Below are 14,019 nucleotides of genomic sequence, written 5' to 3'. Positions count from 1 at the left end.
AAAAGAAAAAAAAGAATCGTGTGCTGTTGATGAATGTTGAATCTTTTTCGAAAAGATGAAATCTAATCTAAATGAGTCTGAAGGCATTATATGTATGTTTAATGCTACATCACCCTGACTGTTTGAATATAAGTCAAACTAAATGTTAAAATGTTGTATTTATACATTGTAACATTGGGCTTCGAGCAATTTATATTTATTAAAAAAAGTATACTACAGTTAGATAATTAGGATAATTAGATATTAAAAAATAAAGCAGGATCATTTTGATATATAGTTTTTTATCTTAATAAATAGATATTTTTAAAAAGATTATATAAAAAACACACATATATATTTCCATCTATCTCAAGTTTTAGGTTGTAAGTACTTCAAAACATTGTAGCCAATTACAACAAATTTACTTTAGAAAATATATTTCAGATATATTTTAACACCAAGGTTAGGTTTACGGCAATCTTTTAAATTACTAGTTTTATTTATCCGATTTCAATAAAACCACATTATGATATATTTTATATATATATATATATATATATATATATATATATATATATATATATATATATATATATATATATATATATATATATATATATATGACTAGTAATTATTGTGTAGTTTTAGGGATGTCCAGAGCCGCCTCAAGACGATTTGGGGCCTAGGATAGAAAAAAAAAATGGAACCCTTAGTGATAGATATATAAATATAATTTTTATTTTGGGTAAAGGAGGGTGTTACCTCTGAAAATTTTTATTAATTAAAAAAAGTTAATACAATTGCAGGCTGGGGCCTCCCCACCTATGGAAAGGAAAAAGCTTCGGGACAGGCCCCAAAAGCCAAACAATCTAATACTATGGGTATGTTTGGGTTAGCTTTTTTACGTCAAAAGTGATTTTTAAGAAAAGTGCTTATTAGCTTATAGCTTTTAGGAAAAGCTGGTTTTAAAAAGTGTTTGGATGCGAAAAGCTGCTTTTCCAGGAGTAAAATGGTTAAAAATCTAAAAAGCTAGGATTTTCCAGCTTTTTGAAAGCTTTAGTTTTTCTCATCCAAAAAGTTGTTTTAAAAAGCGCTTTTTAAATAGACAAACACTTTTTTAGCTTATTAGCTTTTTAAAAAGCTAATAAGCTTTTTTTAAAAGCTCTCTCAAACACCCACTATAAATACAAAGCAACAAAATAAAAAAGGCTATAACATGATTTGCACCTTATTACATAAACATAGCAAAGAAAAACTAAAAAAATTTACATTTACGAGCATTTTTGGAAGCAAAGTCATTATAAATAGTATCAAGGTCGATTTTATCCAACATATCTTTTTCGATACATAACATAGCCAAACCATTCAATCTTTCTTGTGACATAGATGATCTCAAATAACTTTTTAATAATTTTAATTTTGAGAAACTTCTTTCTGCTGATGCTACAGTAACAGGTATAGTTAATAATATTCGATATGCAATGAAAACATGTGGATAACAATCTTCATTTTTAACGAACTCTAGAATTTCAACAGCGAGCATAAAAACGTTTGGCAAAGTCATTTGTAACACTTGAAGTTCGGAAAACAAATAATTTGAATCTACATCACACAAGTTATTATGAGAAAATTGTTTTGTGAAATTAATACAACTTTTTTCAAGTTCAATGTCATCCAATGACTTTAACTTTTTTGAATTATATAAAAATCCAAAAATATTTTCAAAAATAGTTAATTGTTCGAATCTACTCTTTAATGAAACAATTGCCATATCAACAACAACCATAAAATATTCAATTCTAAACGATTCTTCGGCTGACTGTAATTCTTGTGCATTATCAATTTCATCAAATTGCCTTTTTCTAGTAACTTGACGTCTTATTCGAAATGTAGGTTCAACATCCATATCAATTGCTATGGATTTGGCATTATCTAAACTACGGGAAAATCCTTCATTTCTATATTTCTCAAAGAATGACATTATACTTTTTAATTGATTAATGGTGCCATCAATACACATAGATTTAGTTTGCAATTTTTTACTTACCATATTAATAGCAAATAAAATATCATACCAAATTACCATACCAAGTAAAAATTCATAACTTTCTATGGCACCAACTAAACTTTCTGCTTCACTTTTTGATTTAGCATCATTGCATGATTTACCTAATTCAATTAAAGCTTGCCTTATTTGAGGAGCTTGAAACCTAAAAGCTTTAACACTTTTAATTCTACTTTCCCAACGTGTATTAGATAAACATTTTACAGTTAAATTGTGAACATTTTCAAGTAGTATGTTCCATCTTTTAGTAGAACTCGAAAATAGTACAAATATGCGTTGCACAACTCCAAAAAAAGAAATAGCTTTTTCACATGAATGGGCCATATCACTAACTGTAAGATTAAGACTATGGCAAGCACATGGCATATACAACGCTCTTGGATTAATTTCAAGTAATCGTTTTTGAACCCCTTAGTGTTTCCCTTTCATGTTAGAACCATTATCATAACCTTGCCCTCTTATGTCATCAATATTAAGACCGATTGATTTAATTGCATATAATAATTCATTAAATAGTCCTAAACCAGACGTATCATCTACCTTCAAAAATTCTAAAAAGTATTCTTCAACTTTTATTTTGTTACTAGATATGTTCACACATCAAATAACTAGAGTCATTTGTTCTTGATGACTTACATCGGGGGTACAATCAAGAATCACAGAAAAATATTTTGCTTCTTTAATAATTTTAATTATAGAATTTCTAACATTGTGAGCTAAAATAGAAATTAGTTCATTTTGGATATTGTGCCCTAAATAATGATTATGGGTTTCATGATTTTCTATCCGTTTAACATGATCTTGCATTACACTGTCAAATTCTGTCATCATTTGAATTCCTCCTAAAAAATTACTGTTGTTATCTTGATTAAGCTTCTCGTTAGATCCTCGAAAAGCTAAATTATATTTGGATAAATATTTCACGGCAGCAATTATTCTTATTAAAACTTGTCTCCAACGTTCTTTTTCTTTTATATATATATTTGTTGTAAGTCCTTATCAATTATTTCATTCTTACCCAATCTTACTCTTAGCTCATTCCAAGATCGCACACATAAAATATGTTGAGCACTATTTTCATGTTCATCAAGTCTTTCATAAAGGTGTTTCCAATTATTAAATCCATTATTTGCCAAAGAAATTTGATTATTATTATTAATAGGTTTAAACAATTTACAACAAAAACAATAAATTTTATCTACTTGTTTAGAATAAATTAACCATTTTCGATCGCTTGTTTCACCATTACCTAGCTTTCTAGTATAAGCACCATAAGAAAAATGTCTAGATAAACTATCTTTAGGAAATACAAGATTTGATTCTCTAATTGGTTCCTTTTCAACTAAAATTTCTCTTAATTTATTGTCAATATTTTCCCAATTACTTGGATCATAAATGTTTAAAGGAGGAACAAATTGATGACCATTTTCATTCATATCATTTTTACTACTAACATTATTTTTATTACTAATTTCATTCTCATTAGTGTTATTTTCATCTTCATTAACGGCATTACTTTCATTGGGAATTTTATTCTCATTAATGTTATTTTCATCTTCATTAGCGGCATTACTTTCATTATTATTATTTTCATCTTTATTAGTAACGTTGTTTTCATTATCAAATTCATTCTCATTAGTGTTAATTTCATTCTCATTAGTGTTAATTTCATTCTCATTAGTGTTAATTTCATTATCATTGTGGCTATTTTCATTATCACTTCTTATATTTTCATGTTGAATTGAAGCATTGAGATTATCTATTTTTTTTATAAATTTATCCATGGATCCCTTTTGAGCCTGTTCATCTTGTTCTATTTTTTTGTTTCATTTTCCTTTTTTGACTTCCGGATAGATGTTTTCTAGGAATCATTATTATCTTATAGTTATTATATGAGGATTTTTATTTAAACAAATCAATGGAAGAAGATGATAATATAAGATTATTAGATAGAGCAATGGAAAAAGAACACCTGATTCATCAATTTGTAGGTTCACTAGGCTGTTGCTAAGTTGCTATTTGCTTCCAAAAAGATTTATATTTCTTATTCAATTATCTACACTCAATATATATGAGACAAAGTTAAATTCGTATATATAAAAAAATAGAAACATAAACTCAATATATATGAGACAAAGTTAAATTCGTATATATAAAAAAACAGAAACATAAAATTGAAAAGTTCAAGTTAATTAAATGGGACGGTGGGACTGATAACAGAACAGAAATCAGAATTCAGAAGTCAACAAAATTGATTTTGGGTATCATGTAAATCATGATTCAGAAATCGGCTCAAGAATTCTGAAAATTGAAAATTGATTTTGGGTATCATCTAAAACACGAAATCTAGAAAAATTGATAAATCTCTAATTCTCTATCACTCTAAGAAATCTGAAAATCTATAAAAAAAAAAAGTAAAAATCAATTGTTTATCTTACCTGATCAGATTTCAGATGTTATTGCTTCCTAAATCCTAATTGCTCAATTGATTATTGGATGTCTGGATGGAATCGATATCAGAAATCAGTTGTTCTCGTTAAGTCGTTTTCCTTCAATATCGGGAGCGGGAGTGCGACTGTGCGACTGCAAGAGCGAGACTGTGGAAGAGAGTCAAGAGACGAGGGGTCGAGGATAGGGACGAATCGACGATAGCAGTTGGCACTTGGCATTGAAAACTGAAGAGTCCCGCACTCCCGCTTTAGGCTTGACGCTTGAACGAATCAACGTGCGAAAGAGAAGCTCCTGAGAAATCAGGCACCCTTTTTTCTTTTTTTCTTTTTCTGATTACCTAATCTAACTTTATATCATCATATGGGCCTCAAAAATTCTGAAAACAAATACTTCTATTTGCTAGAACAGGCTTCTAAAAATGGGCCCTATACAAATTTTGGGGCCCTGGGCCATTGCCCAGCCTGCCCCCCTATTGGGCCGGGACTGGGGATGTCAAACAACCTCGTTGGACCCCGTTTCCGGTACAATGGCTATTTTTACAATGTTTTCAGGTTCAAGGGCAGTAGCGGGGGAGGGTTTTACCCCGTTTAATTTTCGGGGGCAGGAGCGAGGGTAGGGAGTTTCGTCCTAAATACCCCATGAGTTCTCCGCAATAATTGTCCTATATTTAATTATTTTATTTATAATAATAAATATTGAACTTAAAGTATCCATTATGTAATGTATGTTTTGTATTTGAATAACTAGTATAATAAGTAAGGTTAAAAAAAAATAAACAAGTGAAAAAATAAGGTAAATAAGGTTAAACAGAAGATTTCGTACCAAATGAGATTAACGGGGGATTCGGGGTAAACGAGGGCGATCTTAAAATTTTGGGACGAAATCGGTACCAAGGAAACCAAGGAATTCAGGGTTAGGAAAAACAGACGAAATCATGGGTGGGGGCGGGGGATGCTATTTCCACCCCATGTTTGGTTTTGTTGACATCTCTATGTGCTTATAGGAACCAATGAGAATTCAGGAAAAAATCAATTATTAATTTATTAAATAGGGGTAGATTTGGAATTATGAATATGATTAGTTTTATAAATAAATTAAAATTTGATATGTTATAAACATCATTTAAATCAAGCATCAGTTACACGGATCTCCCATTCATCAACACAACACAACCCTAACCTATGTTGCCACCATCTTCATTACCATCCACCTTCTACCATGTCAAACTCATCATATCTTCACGTCACATCTTACACCACCATTATCATAATCTCTAAACCTTAACATGTGAACCGAGCTTAAATAAAGAAGAAATTCAAGTTCGAGACGTTGAAAGAAAAAAAAAAGCAACGATAGATCATCATCATCTCCACACCATCGTCCTCATCATTCGATTTTTATTGAATGCACCAACAATTCGAGTTAAAGTAAAGCAGCTATATCCTTTAAATTGTTTTTACACAAACATATTCTTCATTGTTCAAATCTATGTGAAAGAAAGAAGCATATCCTCTGAACCAATGAATTCAAAATAAAGGAAAGCAACCATAAACCAAAGTATTTTTCTTTCATACTCTTTGTTTTTCATACCCTATCCTTGTGGTCTTCAAGTCACATTCTTTCAAATTTATAGAAAAATACTAATATTCATACTCACAAAATGTATAAAAACAACAATGCTCTTTCAGAATTTCATGACTCACCATACAAAAATAGCAACATTCTTTTAAAATTTTAGGAAAGAATCAGTAGAATGCATTCTTAATTTTGATATTGGTTGTATACTTCATTATGATATAATGTACTTTGTAATTTAAGTTTTTTTTTTTTTTTTTTTTTTTTTTTTTTTTTTTTTTTTTAGTTTTAGTAAAAAAAAAAAAACACAAACATTCTTAAAGGAATGTCATTCTCATTTCTTCTACATTTTACATGATTCCCAAGAGAATATATCAATGTTGTAATAAAAATTAATATTGAGTTGATAAAAATGTTATTCATGATAATATGCAATAATATTCTTTAAAAAGGAAATCCATTTTCATATAAATTCTTGATTCTCAAAGCATAAGATCACTTTATGTAACATTGTTTAAAAGAAATATAATTAAAGAAGAATCGGGGATTAATAACTGAAATTGAAATGTATTAATTGTTTTATTTTAATTAATTTAATAAATTGCATAAATTAATGGTTTTAATTATGCATTTTCCTAAAATATGACCATGCCTTAAATAAATTATATGTAATTTGACTCTGATACTTTTGCAAAAAAGATTAATATGATTATATAGTACATGTTATTTTATTAACATATACTTTAATATCATAATTATTCATTCTTTTTTCATCCAATGGTCCATATTAATCCATACGGTCACACAAAATGTTAACCATGATAATTGATCATTTATATTATTAAACTGTGAATATTGTATGGGCTAGAAATATAATATTAAATAACATACATATAGTTTAGACAATTTGATGTGGTTAACTAAGTCTGTAAAAGATAAGGTATTCAAATGATGATCATGTAGTTTTCAAACACTCCAAAATAAACATGTGTGTAGATTCAAATCCCACATTATTCAAAAAAAAGAAATGGACTGTAGTATTTTACCTTCTTTTTGTTATGTTATGGAATTTGGTGTTTATATAAACCCCACTGGCAACTACTTTCAGAGACGTCATGAATGTTTTAAGGTGTTCAAAATGGTTGGAATATATGATATACATGGATCATTCACAATTTGAAGGCAATTCAATCCATATCTTTCCGATGATGTATCACACACCTCAAAATTCCTTATAGATCAAAAGTTACACTCGTTTTAAGTTTAGATTCTATTGGCCTCATTTTCCTTTCTTCCATATTTGCTTATAAATGCTTCAATATGCTCTACATCACAAAGATAAATGGAAATGTTTTACCTAACTGCTTAGTGAGGAGTAGATATATGTTCTTTCATTGTTGTATTTCACATGATGTTATTTACATCCTTGTGAATTAGGGACTAACTAAGGCGTCAAAGGAAGTCCTGTTTTTGAGCATAAATAGTGTGTAATCGATATTTATGTCAACTTTAAAAAACATACAATGGAGTGCACTCATATTTTCCAATTATTTTCAAAAATTATACTTGTTCTTCAAATTTAAATGTCGCTTATAAACACACATATACATTGTAATAATCAGTAGACAATAGATAGGAAATGATGGCTCCATTTAAAATAATTGCAATCCTTCGGAGACGAATCATGTACATAAAGGAAACAACATAGTTCAAAATCAAAATTTATGTTTCAAAAGTATACGAAACACAACATATTACCTCATAATTAGGGCATTCAATAAATCTTATATTCTTATACTCGAAAATTTAACTTGAGCTGATTATCCACAAACACAAGTGTTACCTCATAAACTCAAAAAATGACGTCGATTGAAAAAACAAAAATCAAAGACTTGTTGTATAAATCAGAGTTGCCAAAACCGGCTATTACCAATCAAAATAATAGATTATAAACAACTCATATCAGTTCAGTGGGAAAACATGTAAAAAATAACTAAATGTATATATTATTTATAGACTCATAGTTTATTATCATATCAAGTAATTATCCTCTAACAAATTTAAATCCGATTTTTAAGTAGAGAAATTAAATTGATTCCTACTTTTTATACCTACAAATGTTCCTACCCAATAAAATTATGACAAGTATCATCTTTCCATATTTTTTAAACTAAATTATTAAGACTATATTAGGAATATATCAAATACAATTAAATTGAATGGTGATTTGTCATAATTTTAGTGGGTAGGAATAATTGTAGGAATAAAAGGTAGGAGGCAATTTAATTTCTCTTAAGTAAAAACTTAATTAACACAATAAACTTTTTTATTTGGTAATTGAATCCATTGATCACAAACCATATATCATATATCCATACATATTTATTTTAGAATAATAACGTACCTAAAATAAAAAAATTCTCAAAATATCTAATTTTACATATAATATATTCGTTATAATACAAAGTAGAAACATATAACTAAATATATATAAAGTTAAATAAGACTTTATAGTGGGTATTTAAAGTGACGCGGTATAGAACAGTAGCTTCATGCTCTGATAAATAACATCCAGGCCAGCTGTTGCTCTTCTGGCTTTCAGGTGTATGGACCAAGTCATCGGTCTTTACCTATCGTTTTCATATCCTGACGCCATGGCTAAAATGTCACTTTATAGGAAACCATCTTTATTTCTATTTTCAACCTCACTCTTTCAGGTAATTTACTTTCACCTCTTAACATTTTGGCTCTTGTAAAAACTAATCTCCCTTGTTAACAGGAGGATGTAGATGAATTCGATATGAAATTATGATATATATTTGCTTTTTGTTGATGAATTGAAACGCATTTCAATGGTATAGAGGGAATACAAGTCGGTTTAATGTCATACAGTGCCTTAGTCTTTATCGTCTTCGAATCAAGTAAGCTTTTTTATATTCTGAAGATTTGGTTTCGATATTGAGGTTTTGTTATCTTCGAAATTCAATTGCTTGGATTGAAATTCCGATTGCTTTTCTTCAAATATTCGTATTAGTATTTGGTTGTGTTGCTTTTGGGTTCTTCAAACTCGTTCGATTGATCTGCTATTGTGGAATTCATCTGTAATTAATGCATAAATTTGAAATTTGGATTTGGCTAAGGATCTGTAGAGAAATCTGTAGAATCCAATTTTTCTCAGATTTTGTAAGATTCGAGTGTAGATTTCTTGATTAATTCAATTCATATTTAACTGCTTCTCTTCCTGCTTTCAATTTTTTTTTTCAAGATTTTGTTGTTTTTCGGGTCTTCAACTTGTTGGGATGATCTGATTTTTTAGGATTCGTGTAGATCTGATATTGATGCGAATATGACTTTTGAATCATGTCAAGGATCTGTGTAGAAATCTATAGATTTTTTTTTTTTTTTTCTTTTTTTCACTTCGATTTGGTTGGATTCATATGTAGATTTGTCAATTGCTTCAAATCAAATTCCAACTTGCTTCTGTTCGGACATCTGGTTTTTTAAAGATTTTGTTGATTTCCAGTTTTTCAATGGTTCGAGTTATCGAGTGATATGTTATTTGTATGATTCAAGTGTAGATCGATGCAAACAAGTGAATTAGAATTATGCTAAGGATATATGATGAAATTAAAATGATGCAACTTTTGTAAAAAAAAAAAAGAAAAGAAAACAATTTGTTATTATAAAACCTCTTTTAAAAAAACTTTGGCTGCATATCCTGGGTTGGCCATTGAGTTCACGGACTTTATGCCACTTATAGTATGGGCTGAAGAAAGCTTATTGGGTGTAGTCTCCTCTACAGGTGGACATTTACCGGTTTAAACCAAAACGGTTTTTATCTTAAAGAGATTTGGGTTTTAATCGGTTTTTGTTAAAATTAGTGTAACATCTCAAAAATTATAACTAAAAATTTTATTTTTAAATCATTAAATAAACCATAGTTACCAAAAATCATTTATCAGAATAGAAACCATATTATCTCGAAACATCAAAATCAGTATATCCATATCAAAACACATGTCAAATATATATATATATATATATATATATATATATATATATATATATATATATATATATATATATATATATCTTTACTATCTTATAAAAGAAATCTAACTATTTCTAAAAATAGATTGATTATAATAATAATATTTTTTTAAGACGTCCAAATGATGAAGCTGATAGTACAAGTAACCATTAATAAAATAATATTAAATTTTAACCACATTTTGAATTCAAATAATTATCATCAAATCTCCTTATATTTCTCAACAATTTGATATGGTTTCTTCAAATCCCGGATTCATTCAAATTTTGAATCATTTTAGATATCCTTAAATTTAACATGTTGATTCAAATATATCTCCAATCGCATATACCTCTTTGTTCCCTTCTCTGCTATAAAGTCCACCGTCTAGGAATAAAAAATGACTTCATCTCCCAAATAACACCATAGTTTGATTATTTTGTCTTCGACATGTACTTTCATTTGTAACATAACATTTTTGTAGAGGAAACATATCACCGAAAGAATTTACATGCCCCGCCGCTTTGCGCGGGTACGCTGCTAGTATATATATATATATATATATATATATATATATATATATATATATATATATATGAACAAATTACACGAATGATCCTTTAAATTTGTAATTTTTTTTCTGAAGTAGTCCCTACGAAAGTTTTTTTTCTCAGATGGTACCTACGGGCATAACCTTGAACGCAAACGGTCCTTGGGTTGGATGTCCGTCTAAAACAACGTTAACATGCCCCATGTGCCTTGCACATGAGGGTATTTTAGTCATTTCACCTAAAATGCACACAAGAACATGAATCTCAAAATCAATGGTTTTTTATTGATTTCAAGAACAAGAACACATTCAGGAACCCAGAAAATGTATTTTTTCTTGATATTTCCAGAACACATTTACGAACCCAAAAATCATTGTTTCGGATCTGATGAACTGCCCTTCACCACGACTTGAATGGATTTCTGTTATGAAACATAATCCTAAATTTGACCTAAATCGATTTCTTATTTGAAACCGGTGCCTAAACTTGATCTCAATCAATTTCTGATCTGCAAATTCATTTTGGAAGGGAAGAGGAATAAAAAATATAACGAAGAACATCTTCATAAACTCAAGAACATCTCTGTATATATGTGTCACTCGAATTTGCCTTCAATCCCTCAATAAATCTTGTAAAATTCTCAGATGTTAGACTGTGTAGTAGTGTTGCCATTGTGGCAGTCTCAGAAGAAAACTTGCAAAAAATACATCTGATGGAGAAGAAGATGACTCAAAAGAAAAAAAATAACCCGTAAAAGAGCTCCATCAAGAAGAAAAAAAAAAAACAAGATGTTCTAGAAGAAAACTCCATACCAGAAACTATTATTAGTAACACACACAAATTGATTTTGTTTATGGGTTTAGAGTTGGTTCATCTAAGAACCCAGAAGTTCTTCCTTAAATCCTCTAGTTTTGTTTCCCATCATTACAATAATCTGGAAGACACCCTTTTAGGGGAAACATCGACGACACCCTTTGCAGAATCGGCGCGGCTGAGGTGTTTTTATTCAGGCTCTGTGCACCTGCCACTCAATTATCACGACCCTCATTGCTCCCGAAACTCTGGGTCATGACTTCATCTCCCACCACCCCTCAGTTGCCTGAAAGTCCAACGCCGGTTGAAGCAAAAATGATTGAAGCATCATGTATGATCGAAATATTTTGCATCAGGTTTGATTTGAAGTTTGATTTCATTAGATTCTTTGTAGATTTGGTTTGATCACTGAAGATTTGTGACTTTTTTGTTGGCATCAGAATCGAAATGGGTTTGGGGGTAGAACTAATCAAGGGAACCCTAGCTTCATTGGTTCTCAAATCTCTCTGAAGATGTAAAAACGGGATGAAAATTAAAAGGGGAAGAATAGGATGTGAGGTGGGGTCTAGGAGAGAGAGACCTCTTTATTTGTTTTTACTTTTTAAAAATTTAAATAAAAAGGAAATATATTTAAGAAAATAAAAGAGTAAATTACACAAACAATCCTTTTAGGTGAAATGACTAAAATACCCTTATGTGCAAGGCACATGGGGGTATGTTAACGTTGCTACAGACGGACATCCAACCCAAGGACCGTTTGCGTTCAAGGTTATGCCCGTAGTTACCATCTGAGGGAAAAAACTTTCGTAGGGACTACTTCAGGCAGAAATTACAAACTTAAAGGACCATTCGTGCAATTTGTTCATATATATATATATATATATATATATATATATATATATATATATATATATATATATATATATATATATATATATATATATATCAGAGTAACATCCCAGACTAACATCATGGTGTGTGGAATTTAGTCATCGCGAGCTCTTCTGTCACACCCCAAAACCAAGAACGGCGGAAACGTTCTGGGGCGGAGGATGTCATGTAAGTATCACAACATAGTAAATGTAAATAAGCAAACAACATCATCCATTGCATTAAATATATAATTTTAATACAAGCGTGTTCTGTACATTATAGACACCAAAAATAACGTATATCAAAATAATAAGATGAGTCTTGAATGCGCTCCATCTTCTCAAAAGCTGGCCTCGGTACCTGTCTACTGATGACCTGAGAATACAAGTTATTTTGAAAGAGTTTATCAGCATTAAGCTGGTGAGTTCATAAGTATTTTTGTGTCGGTATTTGTCATCCAAATGTTTGAACATGTATAAAGTATAAGTTTGTAAAATGTACGTAAAGATTTGCAATTATTTGTAAAAGTTTGAATCTCTCAGAAAAACCTATATTTTCTATTAAAGTAGCCTTCTACCAAGGCTTAACTGTTTTGTATGCTCATTTGATGTAAAAGTGGGTAATTTCCCAAATGTAACTATCATTTAACAAAATATAGTTTGTACATAAACGTTTAAGTGAGATTATCACTAAAAATATGTAATGGGTAAATTATTGTAGTACTGTAGCCTTGTATTATAAGAACTACTGCGGTACTAACTACCTTAAACCGGATTTATATTAAGGCATTACGTGATAAATTGCACCATGCTATCGACTAGTAACAACGACAAATGAATGGTCGTAATAACAGAATGACGTTTAGCACCCGCAGACCTGCAGGTCCGGCTGTAGCTAGCAGCAAGGTGTAGGATTGTCAATCCAATATAGATCTATACGCAAACTCACGCTCTCCCTTCAAGAGAATTCTGGCTACAACTCGAGCCATGACAGTTAAGTCATGCTCCGATTTAAATCACAATAATAAAGTATTCATGTATATGTACTGTTTCTTGTTCTAGTATGTGTATATGTATTGTTTCTAGCATCATTGTATATGTATTGTTTCTAGTATATGTATATGTATTGTTTCTAGCATCATTGTATATGTATTGTTTCTAGTATATGTATATATTGTTTCTAGCATCATTGTATATGTATTGTTTCTAGTATATGTATATGTATTGTTTCTAGCATCATTGTATATGTATTGTTTCTAGTATATGTATATGTATTGTTTCTAGTAGATGTATATGTATTGTTTCTAGCATCATTGTACATGTATTGTTTCTAGTATATGTATATGTATTGTGTTACCCCGATGGTAACTAACTATTGATGTACTGATAAATATGAATATGGAAGTACTTTTATGTCTATACATGTATATATGATATATAACTAATGTTGAAACGACCTTCGGATGGTCACCCGAAGTCCCACCAGACCACATCTCAGTGCGCGAAAAGGAAATAGGGCGGATGGCCTTCCTAAGCCCTTTAAACATTACTTATATATATATATATATATATATATATATATATATATATATATACATATATGGGCATTCAATTTATAAGAAGTAAAAAAAAAGTTATATAAAAGCATTTGATTAAGTAAAAAGAGTTTGTAAAACATTTGAA

At 29.9% G+C, this 14,019-nt stretch overlaps 1 long non-coding RNA gene and 1 pseudogene across 3 annotated transcripts; one reads left to right on the top strand and one right to left on the bottom strand.

Moving 5' to 3' along the window:
* Positions 1 to 1,234: 1,234 nt before the first annotated feature.
* Positions 1,235 to 3,828, bottom strand: LOC145002910 (uncharacterized; annotated as a pseudogene).
* Positions 3,829 to 8,608: 4,780 nt separating this feature from the next.
* On the top strand, positions 8,609 to 13,450 carry LOC145002053 (uncharacterized). 3 transcript variants are annotated; one of them, XR_013661790.1, is made up of 3 exons: positions 8,609 to 8,787; positions 8,850 to 8,991; positions 12,454 to 13,450. It is a non-coding gene; the product is annotated as an uncharacterized LOC145002053 (long non-coding RNA). The 3 variants fall into 3 exon arrangements; XR_013661789.1 differs by having other exon boundaries at positions 8,609 to 8,991; positions 12,454 to 12,523; positions 12,620 to 13,450; XR_013661788.1 differs by having other exon boundaries at positions 8,609 to 8,991.
* Positions 13,451 to 14,019: the final 569 nt, after the last annotated feature.

The sequence above is a fragment of the Lactuca saligna genome, chromosome 6 (genome assembly GCF_052625555.1).
Source record: "Lactuca saligna cultivar CGN05327 chromosome 6, ASM5262555v1, whole genome shotgun sequence".
In the NCBI taxonomy this organism is placed as follows: Eukaryota; Viridiplantae; Streptophyta; class Magnoliopsida; order Asterales; family Asteraceae; genus Lactuca; species Lactuca saligna.
Note: the sequence above shows the minus strand (reverse complement) of the source record. Positions and strands in the feature narration are given on the sequence as shown.